General features: G+C 35.4%; 1 long non-coding RNA gene across 1 annotated transcript; it reads right to left on the bottom strand.

The window, feature by feature from the left end:
- Positions 1-1,636: 1,636 nt before the first annotated feature.
- Positions 1,637-8,004, bottom strand: LOC120499320. Its single transcript, XR_005626846.1, has 4 exons — positions 7,916-8,004; positions 7,128-7,309; positions 2,735-2,906; positions 1,637-2,462 (listed from the first exon to the last, which is right to left on the bottom strand). It is a non-coding gene; the product is annotated as an uncharacterized LOC120499320 (long non-coding RNA).
- Positions 8,005-11,449: the final 3,445 nt, after the last annotated feature.

Genomic DNA, 11,449 nt, shown 5'->3' with positions numbered 1-11,449 from the left:
ACCTAATAAAAAAAAAGAGAAGCAAAAGTATGTTTTCTAACCAAGAAAATGATTGTTACTGCAGCAGAAAACATCTACCTCTTATGTAAGCTGCAGGGATCAGCAACAATACTGCTTAGAAGCCTTGAAAAGGAGACTGGGTATAACAGCTAGGATATCCTCCCAGAGGAAGGAAGAATGCAGATACCCTGAGCATTGCTGGATTATCAGTGATGAAGAGATATCGGGAGACTCCAATATGGTCAGAAGAATCCAAATTTATTGTGGAATATTTATGATTATATACAATTTTAGGAAGGCTAGTAATGTTTTGCTGTAATGATTCGATTAATCATGACAAACAAACTTATACATTTTAGAACATCTCTTCCTTGAAGAACTTGATATAGTTTTCTTTTCTGGTAAGTCAGTCTGATTTAATCTTCTTGCAATCTTGATTTAATCCTCAAAGTTCTGTTTGGTCTTGCCAAGGCATCCTGTTATCAAACCTCTGATGTTGATAAGGTCTAAGGTTGATAAGGTTTTGTGTGTCCAAAGCTGGATCAAGAGACAAAGCAATGGATGAGTAGGTAAAAAAAGTACTTCACTTGGTACAAACAAACCATATACAGATTGTCTTCTGTTTATCCCCCTGCAAAGGTACAAACATTTGTAACTGTGTTGCCTCTTTTAGCTATTGTAAATAAGTGTTTGTAGATGTATTTAGACTCTAACCTGATTTGGATAAAGTGGCATTTTTCATGTTAGAGAGTACAGTTTGTTCTTCATCCAAGGGAGTGGTGGATCTTTAAAACAGGCCCGTGGCACAAGCAGTCTCCACTCTATCCAACAGCATACCCTGTGAGAGCCAGGCAAAGCCATAGAGGGGCTCCACAAGGGACAAGGCAAGTGAAAGTGTCTTCTAGTGGCTCTTAGTGCCACTGAAACCTCCCTCACATTCATCAGAATGACCTGAGTGTCACAAGGAGAATGTCCCAGGGACTCCAAGCTGTGTTCCCAATGCACCTAAATTCAGCTATTACAATTTTTTAGCAATATAAATTTGGATTAGATTTATGTCTGATTTTTTCTATCATAGTAACAATCTAAATTCTCTGGAGGTAAATATTTCCTTACTTCTACATCCCATATGTACATGATATATAGCTTAGACACAACTTTCAGACTACTGAAAGTTAGAAATCTCATCTCAGAAAGGTCATAGTTATGGAACTAGATTAAAACAAGTTTCAGTTGCTTTGCTGTTCATCTATTGAACCCTTAAGTAATATTTTAAAGCTTATTACTGTGATCATGAAGTCTAACAATTAATACCTGAGACTTTCCTGTTATTGTTGAAGATGCATTTTAAACAAGACACAACTAAAAACATTTGTTAAATAAGAGAAAATAAACATAGAAAAACATACCAACACTCCACATATTTTCCCCCCACTTGTGAATTAAGGCATTGTCCATGGCACAATTCACTAATTAAAGACCTATGCACAGTTCTGACATTTCGCCCTTTCTCAATAGATCTGAAATTCACATTTCATGTACAACATCCTCAGCAAATAATAATATGAACAAAATAATATCAAACTGCCACTTGCTGAGATACAGATTTATTGTGTTGACACAATATAGTCTTATTTCATCATTAAGCATTAATAGTGTTATTTCATCCTCATTCATTAAGCATGTTTCCCTGTAATTACTGAAAGATACTATATCATCATGGAGCAGTTAGAAATGCTTTAACATTGAAGCACTTGAAGTGTGTTAAAAGAACTTTTGGAAAATGAAGAAGGATGTTTCCACATTTCTAATATATAAGATTATAGCAACTTATGATAAAATGCTGTTATATTTTATTCAGAGCAGGTGCACATTAATCATCAGTAATTTATAGTCTGCATGACTAATACAATCAGCCACAAAAAAGTAACATTTTATATATTCTCCCATTCAGCATTCATTTGCAACTTTATAATTATCAACTACTTTAATCAGAAATAAACTTCCTATAGAAAATGTTGGAGTCTATAAAATAGACATTTCTGTTTCATATTCTGAATATTAGTTAATGAGTTAGGATTTTCATTCATCATTTATTATATGAAAGGGCTATCAAACAATCTGTGGACTGTAACAGTTTCATTTCATGCCATGTTGGAGCTATAATTGTCCTAGTCTTCAATGGGATGAGAGTGGAACCTGGAGCCATGTGGGTGTGTCCAAGTTGTTATTCCACAGCATTCACTTCACCTCTGGGGGGGATGGAACTGAGGGATTCTCAGCTCTGGAAAAAAAGGCAGTGGCTTTGGCTCGAAGAAAAATACATGGTTCAGCAGTGAGAGAACACAACTGCTGCAGTCATGACCTTAACAGAGTTCCATTTCTAAGTTCATACGGATTTAGAAGCCAGTAGTTGGCCTGAGAGCTTCGGTTCATGGTGTAGGGATGGTCAATTTTAGTTCCTGAAATGAGTCATAAATTCCTTAGGGTGAATTTAAGGAAAATAATTCATTCAAGAGGATAAAAATTCAGCAATAGAACACAAAATACTTAAAATATTTACATTAAATTGTATTGTGATTCCTTATTTAAAGTACTGGCATTAAGATGCTATTTCCTTGTTGTAATATAAGTCAGATATAGAAATATTTAAAGGCTTTGACTTTATATACGTACATATCATCTTTCCCCCTTATATATTATAACAATGAACAGTAAAAGCACAAAACCTTACAGAAGAGGAATAGCATTCTTCATGAAAACTTTACAAAGTAGAAAAGTTGAAATAATCAACTTCCTTGAGGAGCTCAGTAAAGATTTGATCATGTCTGAGCTGTACAATCATCCAGTTATAAAGCCTTCCTCTTCTGTCCTCAACTTCTTTTCACTCCCAGTTTGTTTATGTGCTATGGTCAAATAGAGACAGAAGTAAACAAAATTTAGTTTATAATAGAGCAGTTTCGCTCTTTGGAGAGAAAAAATAACTGTGGAGAAATACAACAAATACATTGTCATGAAAAGTCTACATTTTCACATAAAAAAATAACTTGGCAACAGGAGACTTTCTGACCTGCACAATTCTCCATGAGAGTACAATGTTTCCACAGATTAATTTCTCTGTAACTTGTTACAAAGAAAAACATTGTATAAATGTGATCAGGTTCCTTTTGTGGTTTTGCTTGGTTTGGTATGTATTAAATTTTCTGCATAAAACTAACAAGGAAATCACAAGACAAGTGCTGAATCACCAGTCAAACACAGACAAGTGCCTTGCCTGACACATTCATCATGATCAACACCCATGTATTGGGCACAATTCCTTGAAGCAGAAAAAGTGCCTAGGGCTGCCACTACAAATGGGGGTGGAAAGCTGAACTGACTAACCTTTCAAAACATTTTAATTCCTAATATCTACTTGAAAACTAATTGTAGGATCTGTAAATCAATCAATCAAAAATAAATCGATTTCTCTTGATTCTGACCAGCCATTTTGTGGCTTGACTTTCAAAAAGCCAGTCTGCCTCCCCTTCAAAATCTCTCCCTATTCCTTAGAAATCTACTGAAGATTTAGGTACATCATGCATTTAAAATTAAAAAGACTGGGACAGAAAATGTGAGATCCTATTTGTTGTTACCAGGGCTAATGGGAGCTTGGACTTAGGAAGCCCTGTCCACAAAGCCACTTTCTTTACGTTGCCTGCTGTGACCAGGAGCCACAGATGGGTCTCTAAATGTGATCACAGCAGTGCTAAAAGGGACAACATGAATTTTGGTGGGAAAGGCTAAACCACATATGAGGTTACAGCACATCTGTGTCTGGATTCCTGTGCCTGTAGGTTCACTGGCCTGAGGAGAAAAACCTCTTTAAATAAATCCCAACGGAGTGATGCCACTAGAGGGAGAGCTGACCATATTTATCAACAATATCAAACTACCATGTGCGTCTCAGTGGTACCAGTGGACTGTTGAGCTAGGTAGGAGCAAAAATCCCAAACCCTTTCTATTCCAGACAAAGACTACCCCAATTTAAAAATGCTACAGTTACATGGGTGGGCTGGAATATGTCAATCATCTAGGAGAATAATGGAGATAAAAGTGAGGAGACTTTAAAGAACAAGCAGGCAAGACCAGTGTCATTCATTACACTCCAGGCAACGAATCTGTACATGTGTTCCTAAGAATCTCAGTAATGATGACTGGAGTTTCTGGGTAAAACATCACTGGTTTGATGACCAAACAAGACTATTTCTTTGTTTAATATTCCTCTGAGATGGAAAGGTGTTTTCTTCCTGCTAACCTACACATTCCTCAGAACAATTTAAACTCAAGACCTCTTTTCATCTCACAGCGTCTATGGAGAAGATTTTGTCTCTCTTGGTTAGCAACTTTTAAAGTTTCTAAGGATATCATCAGATCTCCCTCCTCTCAGTCTTCTCCTGTGTAAATTATTCTAATTTCTGCAACTGGTCATTACACATGACCATTTCCAGGTTCTGATCATTCTCCTTGTTCCTCAACTGAACATCTTCTCAATGATCCATACCTTTCTTAAACTGCATGCCTCTAAATGCAGCCAGAAACCTTTATAAGCACAATTCATTACTGTTACTAGGGTGTGCTTCTATATATTTTTCTAGTTAGACTTGCAGCTTGAATTTTAAAAAAATCAAAAATTCACTCCAGAAATGGTTACCCAAATTTTACTTTGCTCTTAATGGGAGTCTGATTTTGTAATGCAATTATAACTGCATATTAGGTAATTACTTCCAATTCCATCTCCAAGTCAAGACTGGAAAGTGTGGACCAATAATAAAAGAGATTATTCCAGATTCAAATCCAATGGGTATTTTTAAAAGCACATACTCCCCTCTCAATTTATGCACTTGTGTAAGAGATGTCAGGTTTTGTTTTCATCAGGTTTTCTGTGCTTACGATAATGTATTCAGCAACTGTGTCAAAAGGCTCCTTACAGTTTGGTATTGTTTTAATTGCTTCTCCTTTATGCAAAAGGTCTATTGGTTTTGGAAGAAAGGTACATTGGTGTAATCTAGCTATTTCCTGACAAGTTCATTGTTTTATTTCCTAGGTGCTCAACAATGTTTTATTCCAACATTCTTCTTCTAGGAATTGACACCAGGTTGAGCATTCCTCATATTTTTAGCATTGATTTTTTGAAAAGACAATGATATCATAAATTGGAGTGGCTATTAGTTAGATGGAGCCATTATTCTCTAGATTATTATTTTCCTATATCCATGAGTGTTTTTAACTCTGTTTTTGAAAGTCTGCCTGCCTGATTAGAGAAAAACATCCTAGGCAGGCAAATTCTTTTTGCATTTCCTTTGGGTACGTGCCTGAGGAATATCTCTTGTTATTACTATTTTGCAGGTCAAAAGCTGGTGGTAAAAGGGGAGTAGTCCCACTCTGACAATGAAAACTACAGCAATCAGCAACTGATTGTTGATTTTAGGGAACAGTTGACACTTGAGTGCCATGGGAAGCAGGAGTTTGCTTGGATTGGAACAACTGACTGAAGGAAAAACTCTTGATGGTGGAGGAAATTCACCAGGAAAGGAAAAAAGACTACAGTTCCTAATGAAGAAAGAATGATTAAATAGCCACTGAGTCTGCTTAAGGCCACTGAGAATGCTTAAGGCCACTGAGAATTAGCACTGAGATTTGCAGGAAAATGTCCAATGATTTAGAAAAGAGTGATGAGAAGTTGTAGATTTTTTGATACCTAGAATTAAAATCATACTTGCTTCCTAACCAGCAGTCCTACTGTACACACTTCTAAAATAACTTGATCATGGTGGGTGAAAGACACTAATACTCAATCAAAACCAGACAAATAAGCTATGCCAATGTCAAATTTCTGCTAAAGCCTCAACAGGCCAACTGTTATTTCTGCTATTCCGAATGGCAGAAATCTGTGAGTTATCTAGCACTTCTAAGAAAAAAAATCCACTTTTTTCATTTGCACATTTTTCATGCTTTTCAAATTTGTTCTTTTTAAAAATTATTTTAAGAATAACAGAGTATGTCAGTTCATCATTCATTCTCTGTAAGCCATTTTTAACATCAAGAGTCATATTTTAATATAGTATTCTGAAAAGCTTTCCTGGAAAGGGACTAGTTTATTATTTAAGCATGTTTTCTTTCTTTGATTTTTACATTTACAAAAATCATTATTGTAGAATTCTTCTCTTTGTATTGGTTGAAATCAATTATAAAATCATAAAAATGCTTTTTCTTCTGAACATGATTCCCCAGGAATGATGACATTTAAGAATTTTGGAAGGTGAGTAATAATCTCTTTTTCATTTTGGCTATGCAAGAATGCCAAAATATCCTGAAAAAAAGCTCAGAATATTTTGTCTCAGCCAAAGCCAAATCAGAATCTTGTCTGATTTAACCTGAAACTAGCAGAAACATTAAACTAAAGCTTATCCAAAGCAAATCCTTTATTTGCATCTTTTTCCTATTAAAACCCAAGACTGGTCAGAACAATTCTCGACTCCTGTTACTATTGTTTCAGGGGATTTTGATCATGCCTTCTGTAATCTTATTCCACAAAAGCAAGAGTTGATAGTGTTTATATGCATTTGAAATTTCATGTTTTATTTATGTTATCTGTGCATTATACTTCTGGACTACTGTGATATCAACCCTTGGGAAAATTAAACCTTTTTGCTGAATGGACTCCAAAACAGGTTTGGAAAGCACTACCACAATCCTTGTTTACTGAAATATCACCCTTATTACTTTTTTTTCCACTTACTAGTAGGACCAGTGATAGATTTGGCTGAATATAGAGCAAGGATTTCAATTTCTAATTTAAAGAATGATAAACAAGGGAAAGATAAACAGCTCTGCGGGAGTATGAGGTAACATGTTTTTGCCATTTTTGACATTAGTTTCACCATTGCCAATATGGTGAACAGAGGGGCTCAGACAATAGTCAGCAAGGAACAGATGGAGGAAACAGCAGCACAGTATATAAAGCAGTTTAGAAGATTATTACAAAAAGTCTAAGGGTCTGCAGCGTAGTATTGGGGAGTGGGGAAAAAGACATGGAGAGGGAACCAACAGGCTCTTTGAATTGCTCACCAGGTGGTTAACATTACCTGCATATGTGATGTGAGAGTTATTGCACTTGAGGAAAAACTGATGCATGCCTGGCAAGAGTTGTTGGCAACAGGAATGTCTGCACAGGCTTTTCTGACCCACTCATGTGCCAGCAGAAAGTTTTCAGTCATGCCTTTCTGCAGAGCTTTGTGCCAGTGAGCTCACAGGAGGTGACACTTCCCTGCAGGTACCCAAAATGCAAGATTGTGGTCGACAGCTCCACTCATAAAAGGGGCTCCCTCTCACTGAAAGTAATGAGTGTTGTGTCACTTCATCCCCTTGGGATTTAAACACTTGCAGGAGAGAACCACTTACAAATGTGGTCATGTTCAACTACTGCTTTGCAGTTCCATAAGATGTCATTTTAGAATCAAAGAAAGTCACAGAAAACTTTGTTTAAACACAAAAACTAGATTGGTCCTCTCAGTCAATGTCTCCAAGACTCAATATACAGAATTACAAAAGAATAAATATTATAGAAACTAGGATGCTAGTCCAGCAATTCTAATAAAAAGAACCTTTTTATAATAAAAACCACACCATTCTCTACAGATCCATAGTGTTTGTTTTACTGGGACCTTTTCCAGCAGTTTGGAAGAAGATTGTCTGCTCCAAAATTTTAGTTGGAATTTTATTCCCAATTCTAACTCCCATAAAAATTCTACAGCTTATAGGCCCATCTTCCTATCATTGCAAGTTCTTTAAAGAAATCATAAATAATATGAAAACCCCTTTGTTTTTAAAATTAGAGGTTCCTTTAAACTCTCTGTGGTTTTCTTATACTCACCATCACATTTCTAGAGATGGAGAATTTTCTTCAAAAGCCTTCCCTTGTGTTTAGGGCTCCTCTATAAATACTGATGCTCTGGCTCATTTGCTGTTTAAAAAAAAAAAGAAAATTGGCAGATGCTAATTTGCTAATTCTTCCAATTAACCATTATTCAGATACTGGCAGGTGGTAACAATAAAAGTAATTAGGGGGAAGGATCCACACACTGTAACGAAATATTCCAGAGGAGTTTTTTCACCTGTAGTCATGTTAAAGTAATTATTTCTTCCTGTTTCTGACCCATAAAATAGAGTAACTATTTGTACTTTGACAATAAAATAAATAGCTGTTGAATAGGTTGGGGGAAAATCTCAGGGCTGCCTCACCACTAGACAGGACACCACAGTTGTTGAATCACGAAATAGAAAAATACAAAATAATACCTTGCTTAATAACGTTATTGCTTTCACTGATGAAGAATAATTTATTATTTGATTGTCAATTGTTGTAAGCAAGTTTTTAAACCACAAACATAAAATCTAGTCAAATGAACATTAGTTAAAGATTTCTTCCTGTATTTGTGATGTAAAGGAACCTGGCCTTGACATTTGCCATCACAAAAATGACAAGAGGCATGGTGTATATAAATTACAGTTTGGAAGGTTTCTGTGTTGTGAAAAGAGATTGTAAAAGGCAAACTCAATATCTAACATGTTTTAAAATTTAAAGTGAGTAACAGAAAATACATTGTCTTACTTATCCAGTATCAAAGAAGATTAGGTAATTTTCTTATACGGTACCTTTCTTTCAGAAAAAAAGTGTGTTGTTAGTGATTTTTATAATAATAAAACATGATAACAAACAAATTATTCATAATGTGATTTTACACAAGACAAAAGGAATAGAATCTCCTTCTTTCATGTGTTAATTAATTAATTAACTGAGTTAATTGCATCAACAGCCTTTGAAGTCTCACATAAGATCATCTGTGAGTGATAAAACAGTGCTGAATACAAATGCAGAAAAGTCTTGTTAAATTATCTAGTAGCACTTGGAGTATGCATCAGCCTGAGGAAACCAACTCAGTTAAAACAAATTCATTGTTTCCTCAAAGGTCTCTTTCATAGATTCTAAGCATATTTAGGATAGAGACTCTGACAAAATTTGCAAATTCAAGATAATTAATGGAATAAAAAAGTTCAACTTAATTTAAAGCCCTAAAGATTTTTTGTATTTGTTTGCTTTATGTGGTTTTCTTTGGCTTAGGGTATTTTTTGTAATTTTTTAAGAGAAACAAAGGGCAAATTTTCATGGGGTTTGCCTTAGCCTGTAGCTTTCTGATAAAGACCCCCACAGAATACAACAGCACATAGTTCTTCATGAACAGGCAGGAAATCCCTGTTCGTCAGACAGAACAACTGAATTCTTTCAGGTGCTGTGTTGCTACTAACTCTGTTTATTAAACTTTTACAAAAATCTCTGTATTGAACTCCAAAGAATATACCACGGAATAGCCCTAACAGCAGAAATTAATGGAGGATCTTAAGTGATTCTTCAGATTCTTACCTGAGAGACAATAAATTTGAGTTTAAATCAAGCACATTCATCATTCAGGCCAGGCATCTGAATCATGACCTCACACAAGGATATTACTATTCATAAATAAAAACGTTACTCAAGCTAAAATACCTTTCAGCCAAACAGGTAGAAAAGTTAAGTTTAAGACTTTTGACAGGAAATTTTGAAATATTTTTAAAGTGATCAGGTCACCCAATTAACATCTCTACTTTATTAGAGGCGTTCTGTCTGACTAAGTGCACAGGATGTCAAAGAATTTATTTATTGCAGGCTAACAAGTACTTGAATACACATATGGAACCTAGAAGTCTGAAAGAAAAAAAAAACAACTTGGGAATTTATATATGCCAGTTAAATGAATTGTAGCCCTTGTTCTCATAATCCTGGTCATTGTACATGTACAAATTATGAATCACATATTTTATTTCCTTGTGACTTGGAAGAATGCCATTTTTCCATTGAAGTCAGTTTCTTCCCAGTTCCTACTTTGGCTATTTGGATAGAAGGAAAGCTTGCTGCAATTAAAAAAATGTTTCATTTAGTGTTCTGCACAGGAAACTTCTTGCAGGGTCTGAAATACTGAAAAACTCTTAACTAAGTACTTAAAAGTATTAATTTTGAGAAACTTGAGCATGTGTACATAATCCAAAAGAATGTTGAACAGTATGTTCAGCATTTTTTAAAACCACTGATGTGAAGGATCAAGGTGCCTTTCAGATGGACTTGCTGCTTATTCCCTGTAACCATACTACTCGCTAAGTCCTATTCTTACAAAACACTGTATCTCTCTCATTATTTTTATTAGAAAATAGTTTTGGAACCTCACTGCAGTGATAACTTGTTAGTGTTGTCTAGTTTTCAGGCTAAAGTAATTCTCATGGGTTTCCATATACTTCTTTCAGTGCCTTTTTCACCTTCTTCCACAAATGTATTTTTAGAAAAATTAAATTTGGTAAGGATACAGACAAACAAGAAAATTCAGATCTCTCCCCTGCTTCACACTAATTACACATTCTCACATTTATACCAAGCCAAGTTCAACTTTCTTGAATGTCACTGGCCATAATATTGCAAAGCAATTCAGAAGAATTGCTCGTGTCCTTTCTACAATGATCCTGCACATGCCTACCTCTGCTGAGGTAAATAAGAATAAAATTTATCATCTCCTGGCACTGTGAATGACTCATGTTCACAAGATAACTGAATCACTGTTTCATGTCCTTCTCTCCAGCTGTTGAAAGCCAAAATGTGCCTACTTTACATCTGTTCTTAGTAACTTTTCAGCTTAAATATTACATTTTATACCAATTACTTTTATTCCAATCCTATTCCTTGAGGTTCAAGATGATCTAGGTATTAGTTATCTTTGAGATCTCAAATGTCCTTTTTATTGATCACACCTCCTAGCCCTGCATCCTGGCACTCTCATTAACTGGAGATAGCAGAGTTAAACTCTTTGAGGATTCTGTATAATAATACCTTTATTTGCAATCAATACTTGTCTTTCAGTGTTGCCAGCTTTCCTCACCTTATTACATGGCTCCTAAACCCTGTTACTATTAAGAATCTAATATTCTCTGTCCTAACTGATTGTTCCTCATCGCAGTCTGAACTTTTGGCAATAGCAGCTTAAAAATGTAATGAGACAAATCTTTAAGGAAAGTTAATATTTCTTACCCACTCAGTTGAACTGAACACGAGCATAAGGGGAAATACACAAAAATTGCAACACACAGGGAGACCAAACAAGCTCCTTTTCCTGTTTCTCAAAAAAACAAGGTTTAGTGTCCCAAAATTCACCAAATAAAGAGTGTGTTTAATAGAACTCCTCTACCTTTTTTCCTAGACTATCAATGGTTTTAAAAAATCTACAGCTAAAAACTTCAGTGAAGCTGAGATCTGTGATAAGCCCATTAGAGTTCATGACTAAGTCACCCTAATAAAGACTGGCTGAAACTCTTGCCCCACAGAGTA

The sequence above is a fragment of the Passer montanus genome, unplaced genomic scaffold, assembly GCF_014805655.1.
Source record: "Passer montanus isolate IOZ18808 unplaced genomic scaffold, ASM1480565v1 scaffold16, whole genome shotgun sequence".
NCBI classification, from domain to species: Eukaryota; Metazoa; Chordata; class Aves; order Passeriformes; family Passeridae; genus Passer; species Passer montanus.
This window is presented reverse-complemented; position numbering and strand designations above follow the sequence as displayed.